This window comes from Pongo pygmaeus, chromosome 2 (assembly GCF_028885625.2).
Source record: "Pongo pygmaeus isolate AG05252 chromosome 2, NHGRI_mPonPyg2-v2.0_pri, whole genome shotgun sequence".
Lineage (NCBI taxonomy): Eukaryota > Metazoa > Chordata > Mammalia > Primates > Hominidae > Pongo > Pongo pygmaeus.
The window spans coordinates 126,639,599-126,650,790 of NC_085930.1; the positions used below are offsets into that span (position 1 = coordinate 126,639,599).

Consider the following 11,192-nt stretch of genomic DNA (forward strand, 5'->3'; position numbering starts at 1 on the left):
TCTTAAGTGGTGATTTCTGAGACTTTAGTGTACCCATCACCTGAGCAGTGTACACTGTACTCAATATATAGCCGTTTATTCCTCACCCCACTCCCACCCTTCCTCCTGAGTTCCCAAAATCCATTATATCATTCTTATGCCTTTGCATACTAATAGTTTATCTCCCACTAATAAGTGAGAACATATGATGTTGTGGGAAGTCAGGGACCCTGAATGGAGGGACTGGCTGGAGCCACGGCAGAGGGACATAAATTGTGAAGATTTCATGGACATTTATCAGTTCCCAAAATTAATACTTTTATAATTTCTTACACCTGTCTTTACTGCAATCTCTGAACATAAATTGTGAAGATTTCGTGGACATTTATCAGTTCCCAAATAATACTCTTATAATTTCTTATGCCTGTCTTTACTTTAATCTCTTAATCCTGTTATCTTCATAAGCTGAGAACATATGTCACCTCAGGACCACGATTGTACAAACTGATTGTAAAACATGCATGTTTGAACAATATGAAATCAGTGTACCTTGAAAATGAACAGAGTAACAGTGATTTTAGGGAACAAGGGAAGACAACCAAAGGTCTGACTGCCTGCCAGGTCAGGCAGAGTAGAGCCATATTTTTCTTCTCGCAGAGAGCCTACAAACAGACATGCAAGTAGGAGAGATATTGCTGAATTCTTTTCCCAGCAAGGAATATTAATAATTAATACCCTGGGGAAGGAATGCATTCCTGGGGGGGAGGTCTATAAACGGCCACTTTGGGAGTGTCTGTCTTATGTGGTTGAGATAAGGATTGAAATACGCCCTGGTCTCCTGCAGTACCCTGAGGCTTATTAGGGTGGGGAAAAGATCCCGCCCTGGTAGATTTGAGATCAGACTGGTTCTCTTCTCTTGAACCCTGTTTTCTGTTGTTTAAGATGTTTATCAAGATAATATGTGCACAGCTGAACATAGAACCTCATCAGTAATTCTAATTTTGCCCTTTGCCTTGTGATCTTTGCTTTGCCCTTTGCCTTGTCATCTTTATTGCCCTTTAAGACATGTGATCTTTGTGACCTACTCCCTGTTCGTACACCCCCTCCCCTTTTAAAGTCCTTAATAAGAACCTGCTGGTTTTGCAGCTCAGGTGGGACATCACAGACCTACTGATATGTGATGTCACCTCCTGGAGGCCCAGCTGTAAAATTCCTCTCTTTGTATTCTTTCTCTTTATTTCTCAGACTGGCCGACACTTAGGGAAAATAGAACCTACATTGAAATATTGGGGGCTGGTTCCCCCGATAATATGATATTTGGTTTTCCATTCCTGAGTTACTTCAGTTAGAATAATGGCCTCCAGCTCCACCCAAGTTGTGCAAAAGATATTATTTTGTTCCTTTTTATAGCTGAATAGTATTCCATAGTGTATATATACATTTTGTTCTTAAAAATATTTCATTTATTTATTTACTTATTTTTTAACTTTTAAGTTCAGGTGTACATGTGTAGGATGTGCAGGTTTGTTACATTGTTAGTTATACAGATTATTTCATCACCCGGGTATTAAGCGTAGCATCCATTAGTTATTTTTCCTGATCCTCTCTCTCTTTCCACCCTCCATCCTCCAGTAGACCCCAGTGTGCCTTGTTGCCCCTCTATGAGTCCATGTGTTCTCATCATTTAGCTCCCACTTATAAGTAAGAATGTGCGGTATTTGTTTTTCTGTTTCTGCATTAGTTTGCTAATGATAATGGCCTCCAGCTCCATCCATGCTCCTGCAAAGGACATGATCTTATTCTGTTTTATGGTTGCATAGTATTCCATGGTGTATATGTATCACATTTTCTTTATATGTATCACATTTTTTTTACCCAGTCTATCATTTTTGAGCGTTTGGGTTGATTCCATATCTTTGCTGTTGTGATCAGTGCAGCAATGAACATGTGCATGAACATGTGAATAGTGCATGCATTTTTCTTTATAATAGAACAATTTCTATTCCTTTGGGTATATACCCAGTAATGGAATTGCTGGGTTGAATGGTATTTCTGTCTTTAGGTCTTTGAGGAATTGCCACACTGTCTTCCACAATGGTTGAACTAATTTACACTCCCACCAACAATGTGAAAGCATTTCTTTTTCTCCACAACCTCATCAGCATCTGTTATTTTTTGACTTTTTAATGATAGCCATTGTGATGGGTGTGAGATGACATCTCATTGGGGTTTTGATTTGCATTTCTCTAATAGTCAGTGATGTTGAGCTTTTCATATGCTTGTTGGCTGCATGTATACCTTCTTCTGAAAAGTGTTTGTTCATGTCCTTTGCCCACTTTTTAATGGCGTTGTTTGTTTGTTTTGTAAATTTGTTTAAGCTCCTTTTTGCTGTGTTGATAGTTTCTTTTGCTGTACAGAAGCTCTTTAGTTTAATTATATTTGATTTGTCAATTTTTGCTTTTGTTGCAATTGCTTTTGGCATCTTCATCATGAAATCTTTGCCAGTGCCTATGTCCTAAATGGTATTGCCTAGGTTTTCTTCTAGGGTTTTTATAGTTTTGAGTTTTAGATTTAAGTCTTTAATCCATCTTGAGTTGATTTTTGTGTATGGTATAAGAAAGGGGTTTAGTTTCAATTTTCTGCATGTGGCTAGCCAGTGATCCCAGCACCATTTATTAAATAGGGAGTCCTTTCCCCATTGCTCGTTTTTGTCAGATTTCTTAAAGATCAGATGATTGTAGGTGTGCAGTCTTATTTCTGAGTTATCCATTGTGTTCCATTGGTCTATGTGTCTGTTCTTGTACCAATACCATGCTGTTTTGGTTACTGTAGCCCTGTAGTATAGTTTGAAGTTGGGTAGCATGATACCTCCAGCTTTGTTCTTTTTTCTTAGGATCTCCTTGGCTAGTTGGGCACTTTTTTGGTTCCATATGAATTTTAAAATAGCTTTTTATGGTTCTGTGAAGAATGTCAAATGATAGTTTCATGGGAATAGTGTTGAATCTATAAATTGCTTTGGGCAGTATGGCCATTTTCACAGTATTGATTCTTCCTATCCATGAGCATGGACTGTTTTTCCATTTGTTTGTGTCCTTTCTGATTTCTTTGAGCAGTGGTTTGTAGTTCTCCTTATAGAGATCCTTCACTTTCCTTGTTAGCTGTATTCCTAGGTATTTTATTCTTTTTGTGGCAATTGTGAATGGGAGTTCATTTGTGATTTGGATCTTGGCCTGATTGTTGTTGGTGTATAGGAATGCTAGTGATTTTTCCACATTGAATTGTATCCTGAGACTTTGCTGAAGTTGATCACCAGCTTAAGAAACTTTTGGGATGAGACAATGGGGTTTTCTAGATATAGGATCATGTCATCTGAAAACAGGGATAGTTTGATTTTCTCTCTTCCTATGTGAACGTCCTTTATTACTTTCTTTTGCTTGATTGTCCTGGCTAGAATTTCCAATATTATGTTGAATAGGAGTTGTAAGAGAGCATTCTTGTGCTGGTTTCCAAGGAAAATGCTTCCAGGTTTTGCCCATTTAGTATAATATTGGCTGTGGGTTTGTCATATATGGCTCTTACTATTTTGAGGTATGTTTCTTCAATACCAGTTTATTGAGAGTTTTTAGCATGAAGCGATGTTGAATTTTATTGAAAGCCTTTTCTGAATCTATTGAGAATAATCATGTTGTTTTTTTTCTTTAGTTCTGTTTATGTGATAAATCACATTTATTGATTTGCATATGTTGAACCAACCTTGCATTCCGGGAATGAAGCCTACTTCCTCGTGGTGGTTAAGCTTTTTGATGTGGTGCTGGATTCAGTTTGCCAGTATTTTGTTGAGGATTTTTGCATTGATGTTCATCAAGGATATTGGCCTGAAGTTTTCCTTTCTTGTTGTATCTCTGCCAGGTTTTAGTATCAGGATGATGCTGGCCTCATAGAATGGGTTAGGGAAGAGTTCCTCCTTTAAAAATTTTTGGAATAGTTTTGATAGGAATGGTACCAGCTCTTCTTTGTACATCTTATACCACATTTTCTTTATCCACTTGTTGGTTGATGGGCACTTAGGTTGGTTTCATATCTTTGCAATTGTGAATTGTGCTGCTACAGATGTGCATTTTCATAAAACAACTTCTTTTCCTTTTGGTAGGTACCCAGTAGTGGGATTGCTAGATCAAATGGTAGTTCTACTTTTAGTTCTTTATGTAATCTTCTTGCAGTTTTCCATAGTGATTGTACTAATTTACATTCCCACCAGCAGTGTAAAAATGTTCCTTTTTCACCACATCCACACCAACATCTATTGTTTGGGATTTTTTAAAAAAATGTTATAATTATGGCCATTCTTGCAGGAGTAAGGTGGTATCTCATTGTGGTTTTAATTTGTGTTTCCCTGATGATTAGTGATGTTGAGCATTTTTTATATGTTTGCTGGTTGTTTGTATGTCTTCTTTTAAGAACTGTCTATTCATGTGCTTTGCCCACTTTTTGATGGGATATTTGTTTTTTTCTTGTTGACTTGTTTTGAGTTACTTGTAGATTCTGGATACTAGTCCTTTGTTGGATGTATAGTTTGTGAATATTTTCTCCCACTCTGTGGGTTGTCTGTTGTTTACTCTGCTGATTATTTCTATTGCTGTGCAGAAGGTTTTTAGTTTAATTAGGTCCCATTTATTTATTTTTGTTTTTCTTGCATTTGGTTTTGGGGTCTTAGTCATGAATTGTTTGCCTAAGCCAATGTCCAGTAGAGTTTTTCTGATTCAGGTGTTAGATTTAAGTCTTTGATCCATCTTGATTTGATTTTTGTATAAGGCAAGAGATGGGGATCCATTTTTATTCTTCTACATGTGGCTTGCCAGTTATCTCAGAACCATTTATTGAATAGTGTGTCCTTTCCCCCAATTTATGTTTTTGTTTGCTTTGTTGAAGATCAGTTGGCTGTAAGTATTTGGCTTTATTTCTTGGTTCTCTATTCTGTTCCATTGTCTCCATGCCTATTTTTATACCAGTACCATGCTGTTTGGTAACTATAGCCTTGTAGTATAATTTGAAGTCTGGTAATGTGATGCCTCCAGATTTACACTTTTTGCTTAGCCTTGCTTTGGCTATGTGGGCATTTTTTTTGTTCCATATGAATTTTAGGATTGTTTTTTCTAATTCTGTGAAGAATGATGATGATATTTTGATGGAAATTGCATTGAATCTGTATATTGCTTTGGTTAGTATGGTCATTTTATCAATATTGATTCTTCCCATCCATGAGCATGGGATATGTTCCCATTTGTGCATGTCATCTCTGATTTCTTTCAGCAGTGTTTGGTAGTTTTCCTTGCAGAGATCATTCACTTCTTTGGTTAAGTATATTCCTAAGTATTTTATTTGTTTTGCAGTCTTTGTAAAAAGGGTTGCATTCTTGATTTGATTCTCAGCTTGGTCATTCTTAGTGTGTAGCAGTGCTACTGGTTTGTGTACATTGATTATGTATTCTGAGACTTTATTGAATCCATTTATTGGATCTAGGAGCTTTTTGGATGAGTTTTTAGGTTTTCTGCATATATGATCATAGCATGATGTGTTATCTTTTTGATATGCTGTTGGATTTGGTTAGCTAGTATTTTATCAAGAACTTTTCCATCTACATTCATCAGGGTTATTAATCTGTAGTTTTCTTTTTTTGTTATGTCCTTTTCTGGTTTTTGTATTAGGGTGACAGTGGTTTCCTAGAATGAATTAGGGATGATTCCCTCTCTGTCTATCTTTTGGAATAGTTTCAGTAGAATCAATACCAATTCTTCTTAGAATGCCTGGTAGAATTCAGCTGAGAATCTTCCTGGTCCTGGCTTTTTGTTGGCAGTGTTTCTGTTACTGATTCAGTCTCACTGCTTGTTATTGGTCTGTTCAGAGTTTCTATTTCTTTCTTATTTGATCTAGGAGTGTTGTATATTTCCAAGATTTTGTCCATTTCCTCTACATTTCCTGATTTGTGCATATAAAGGTGTTCATAGTAGCCCTGAATGATCTTTTTTATTTCTGTGGTATTGGTTGTAATATCTCCAGTTTCATTGCTAATTGAGCTTATTTGGATCTTCTCTCTTCTTTTCATGGTTAATCTCACTAATGGCTTATCAATCTTGTTTATCTTTTCAAAGAATCAGATTTTTGTTTCATTTATCTTTTGTACTTTTTTGTTTCACTTTCATTTAGTTATGCTCTGATGTCTGTTATTGCTTTTCTTCTGCTGGGTTTGGGTTTAATTTGTTCCTGTTTCTGTAGTTTTTTGAGGTGTGACATTAGATTATCAATTTGTGCTTTTTCAGACTTTTTGATATAGGCATTTAATGCTATGAACTTTCCTTTTAGCACCACTTTTGCTGTATTCCAGAGGTTTTGATAAGTTGTGTCACTGTTATCATTCATTTCAAATAATTTTTAAATTTTCATATTGATTTTATTTTTAACCCAAAAATCATTCAAGAGCAGATTATTTAATTTTCAAGTATTTGTTTGATTTGGAGGGTTCCTTTTAGAGTTTATTTCCAGTTTTATTCCACTGTGGTTTGAGAAGATACTTCATATGATTTTGATTTTCTTAAATTAATTGAGAATTGTTTTGTGGCCTATCATATGGTCCACCTTGGAGAATATTTCATGTGCTGAAGAGAAGAATGTATATTCTGCAGTTGTTGGGAAGAGTGTTCTGTAAATACCTGTTAAGTCCATTTGTTCTAGATATAGTTTAAGTCCACCGTTTTTTTGTTGGCATTCTGTCTTGATGATCTGTCTATTGGGAGTATTGAAGTCCCCCACTATTATTGAGTTGGTGTCTATCTCATTTTTTGGGTCTAGTAGTAATTGTTTTATAAATCTGGGAGCTCCAGTGTTAGGTGCATATGTATTTAGGATTGTAATGTCTTCTCATTGGACTAATCCTTTCATGAATATATAACGTCCTTCTTTGCCTTTTCTTACTATTGTTGCTTTAAAGTCTGTTTTGTCTCGTATAAGAATTGCTACTCCTGCTCACTTTTCGTTTCTATTTGCATGGATTATCTTTTTTCACCCCTGTACTTTAAGTTTATTTGAGTCCTTATGTGTTAGGTGAGTCTCTTGAGGACAGCAGATATTGGGTTGGTGGTTTTCTATCCATTCTGCTATTCCGTATTTTTTAAGTGGAGCATCTAGGCCATTTACATTCATTGTTAATACTGAGATGTGAGGTACTATTCTATTCATCATGTTAGTTGTTACCTAGATACTTTCTTTACATTGTATTATTGTTGTATAGGCCCTCTGAGATGTATGCTTTAAGGCAGTTCTATTTTGGTGCACATTGAACTTTTGTTTCAAGATTTATAAATCCTTTTAGCATTTCTTGTAGTGCTAGTTTGGTAGTGGCAAATTCCCTCAGCATTTGTTTGTCTGAAAAAGACTTTCTCTCTCCTTTATTTATGAAGCTTAGTTCTGCTGGCTATACAAATCTTGGCTGAAAATTAATTTGTTTAAGGAGGCTAAAGATAAGATCCCAATCCCTTCTGGCTTATAAGGTTTCTCCTGAGAAATCTTCTGTTAGTCTGATAGGTTTCCCTTTATAGGTCACCTGATGCTTTTGTCTTACTGCTCTTAAAATTCTTTTCTTCATGTTGATTTTGGTTTGCCTGATAACTATGTGCTTTTGTGATGATCTTTTTGTAATTAATTTCCCAGGAGTTCTTCAAGCTTCTTGTATTTGGATATCTAGATCTCTAGTAAGGCCAGGGAAGTTTTCCTCAATTATTCCCTAAAATAAGTTTTCCAAACTTATTTGTTCTTTTCCCTCAGGAACACCAATTATTCTTGAGTTTGACTGTTTTACATAATCTCATATTTCTTGGAGACTTTGTTCATGTCTTTTGATTCTTTTTTCTTTATCTTTGACTGATTGGGTTAATTTGAAAGCCTTTTTTTTGGGCTTTGAAATTCTTTCTTCTACATGTTCTAGTCTATTGTTGAAACTATCCATTGCATTTTGTATTTCCCTAAGTGTGGCTTTCATTTCCAGAAGTTCTGATTGGTTTTTCCTTATGATATCTAACTCTCCGGAAAATTTTTTATTCATTTCCTAGATTAAAAAAATTTCTTTATGTTGGTTTCAACCTTCCTCTGTTATCTCCTTGAGTGACTTAGTAATCAACCTTCTGAATTCTTTATCTAGCATTTCAAAGATTTCCCTTTAGTTTGGATTCATTAATGTGGAACTAGTGTGATCTTTTGGGGGTGTTATAGAACCCTGTTTTATCATATTGCCAGAATTACTTTTCTGGTTCCTTCTCATTTGGGTAGACTGTTTCTTCAGATTGTTCTTGAATTTATTTTTGATTTGACTCTGTTTTTCAATGAGTTCCTATTTTTCCTTTTAAGGATCAGACTAATGTTTATAGTTTATTATAGCCTAATTTGATTCTTTGTACTGTTAGGGGTAAAGACTCTGTATGAGTTCCTAAGTTGTAGACTTTGTGCACTGGCTTTCCTAGATGCTGGTTGTAGTAATTATGTGTTTGGTGTGTGGGCAAGTTCACTGCCTTCTATTGGGTTGGAATGGCAGGGATATCTTGAAGCTTATCTCATTCTCTCGAGGTGCAAACTTTATTTAGTTATTTAATTTTCCCCCAGTATTTTATTTACTGAGTTGATGATTCAGGCTTCAGGCCAGTAGTGAGGCTACTCAGGTTCCTATCCCTGAATAGGAACCAGTTGTAGCTAAGGCAGGTGGGTAGATGTAATACCCAGTGGTAATACCCAGAGGTCCCAGTCTCCATGAAGGTGGCTGGGGGAGCTCTCAATTAGATGTGCTGAGGTTTTTATCAGGGTGAAGGGTGGGAGCTACCTCAGCTCCTCTGCCAGGCCAGCAGGAAAGGAATCCACCTCCCAGCCTTACTCCTATCCTAGAGTTCCAGCTATTCAGATCAGACAGGCATCTCTTTTCATCTGTAGGAATGTTGATGTTCCAAGTAGGGAGGAATTGTCACTCTGCCTCTTGTGCAAGCCTGAATCTGGGGAGTGCTCCTCCTGTGGGGCTACAATCATTCTAAGTTGTTCCAGGAAGGCTGTCTATAAGTTGATGCCCTCCATTTTCTCATCTGAAAAAACCTGCTCCCACTAGCTCCTGCCTCTTAGATCATGTTGTCCTGCATGAAACCTCTTTACACAGCTTTCAAATATTGCCAAGATGTGATGGGCCATGGTAGAAATAAGCAGAATGTGCTAATTGCCAGGGAGAAAACAACAGCATCTAGCTAACATTATTTACTGAAATTGTTTTGGACCACTGAGAAAATAGAGCCAGAGAGTTTCTCTATAACAGGAGATAGCAGGAGGGCCTGAAGAGAGCACAAAATCTGAGCAATGGGAGGGAAAGTGGTAATTCCAAATATATTATTTTAAGTCGTCATGAGGAAATGAAGAGAGTAAGATGTGTAAGAAGTGGAGGTTGGTTTAATATCTTTGCTTTAATAACCAAATCACATAGCTAGTAAATTGGGCAGTGAAAATTTAAACTTGGTCTGCCTGATACAGCATTAAGAAAAAGGAAAGGACAGAAAGGTTTTCTTAGTAGCAAGATAATGATTAAGATGTAGAATATCCAGTGACTAGGAATATTCATTGGTGATCGTTTTCTCATTTTATCAAGGAAAATGTTCACTTCTTGACTATTGCAAGTTTTTTCCTGACCATTAAAGTAATAATAACTAACTAGAAGTTATTGTGCCCTTATATGCGTCAGTGTCTGAGTTTAAACAAGATGTGCTTTAACTTGAATGCTTTTTGACAAAGCAGCTTTTACTCAAATTGCCTGCCATGCTATTATACCACTCAAGAGTGGCCAAGGGCTATAGGCAAAGTAGCCATGCCTATGGCACTTCTCAGATCAACAGGGCCCTTCTACTGTTTATGAACAATTAGAAAAACATTTTTATTATTCTGTGTTTATACCTGTTCATATGAATAAAATAATGTTTCCTTGGTTATGGGTATCACCTACTTAGTGATATTTACTTTCAAGTTTTATGCTGTTGAATTGCTGACATACAATGTGTGTTATGATGGAATCAAGTGTTTATCCTGTACCCCTTCAGCCACCATGTCGGTAGGGAACAGCAGAGCAAGCCTGGGAAGTTCACAGGAGTTGAAGGGGCTGCAGGAGGTCCGTGAAATGGGCAATCAATATGTGCCTGATGTCTGAGGAGGAGGTGTTTGACGATAATTAATATTTGGATTAAGAGGATTTGGCAGGAGGAGGAAGTTTTGACTCTAACCTTTATGCTAATGAGGCTGCTCCCTACTTCACGGAGAAGCTGGGAGCTATAGAAGAGAACTTCCACAAGCTCCTGCTTCCATGTCTCTCCCCTTACCCATACCTGTGTGCCTGTAACCGACCTTCTCTCATGTGACTCTGCTTCCATGGTCCTGGTGAAGGCCAGCCCTCCTCCTGTCTGTCCTCAAGGGCATCACTCCAGCAATTCTCTGTCATGTATCAATTTCTACATCTCCGTTAGTTCGTTTCTACCAATTTACTAGCATTCTGTCATTTTTCCTATTAGAAAAATAGTCCATGAAAAAGAGGACTTGGTACATAGCAGGTGCTCAGAAAATACTTGTTCAATGAATAAATGAATGAATGAATAAATGAATGAAAGCACTTAAGGGAGTAAGGCTTTTATAATAATTTAGGGGTGGGCTGATTTGGACTTGTTGGCAATGAGAATAAAAAGAAATGGGAGGTAGGATATAAACTTTGAAGAAAGAATTAAAAATACTTGGTTAGTTATTATATACATATGTAATACAGGAGGGGAAATAACCTGTAATTTTAGGATTGTGTGTTTGATAATAAGATTATTTTGTGGTATAACTGATAAGGATATACTTGATAGAAGTGGTTCGTTTTCCTCCAAGTGTTTTTATTTCCATTTTTTTCATATACCTTTTTTTCTAAGAATAAAAATCTTATCATCTTAATATTAGATATGTGCATTGGCCAGGGAATGTTTTCTTTTAAGATTTGTAACAAATGGTAGATAATTAATGTTGAGCCTGAGAGGAATTTGCCTCTGTTCACTACGAGTTGTAATTACTCTTTGGAGTCAGCTGAGGGCTAGAAAGAGGTGACCCAGAGTTAAAAAGCATTTAGCCCACTTTGCCCAGGGCATCTGAAAGCATTACTGTGACCTCTGCAG

General features: G+C 36.6%; 1 protein-coding gene across 17 annotated transcripts in view; it reads left to right on the forward strand.

Moving 5' to 3' along the window:
• NEK10 (NIMA related kinase 10) overlaps positions 1 to 11,192 on the forward strand; it is a 264,785-nt gene that overhangs the window by 133,007 nt on the left and 120,586 nt on the right. The window lies entirely within an intron of this gene.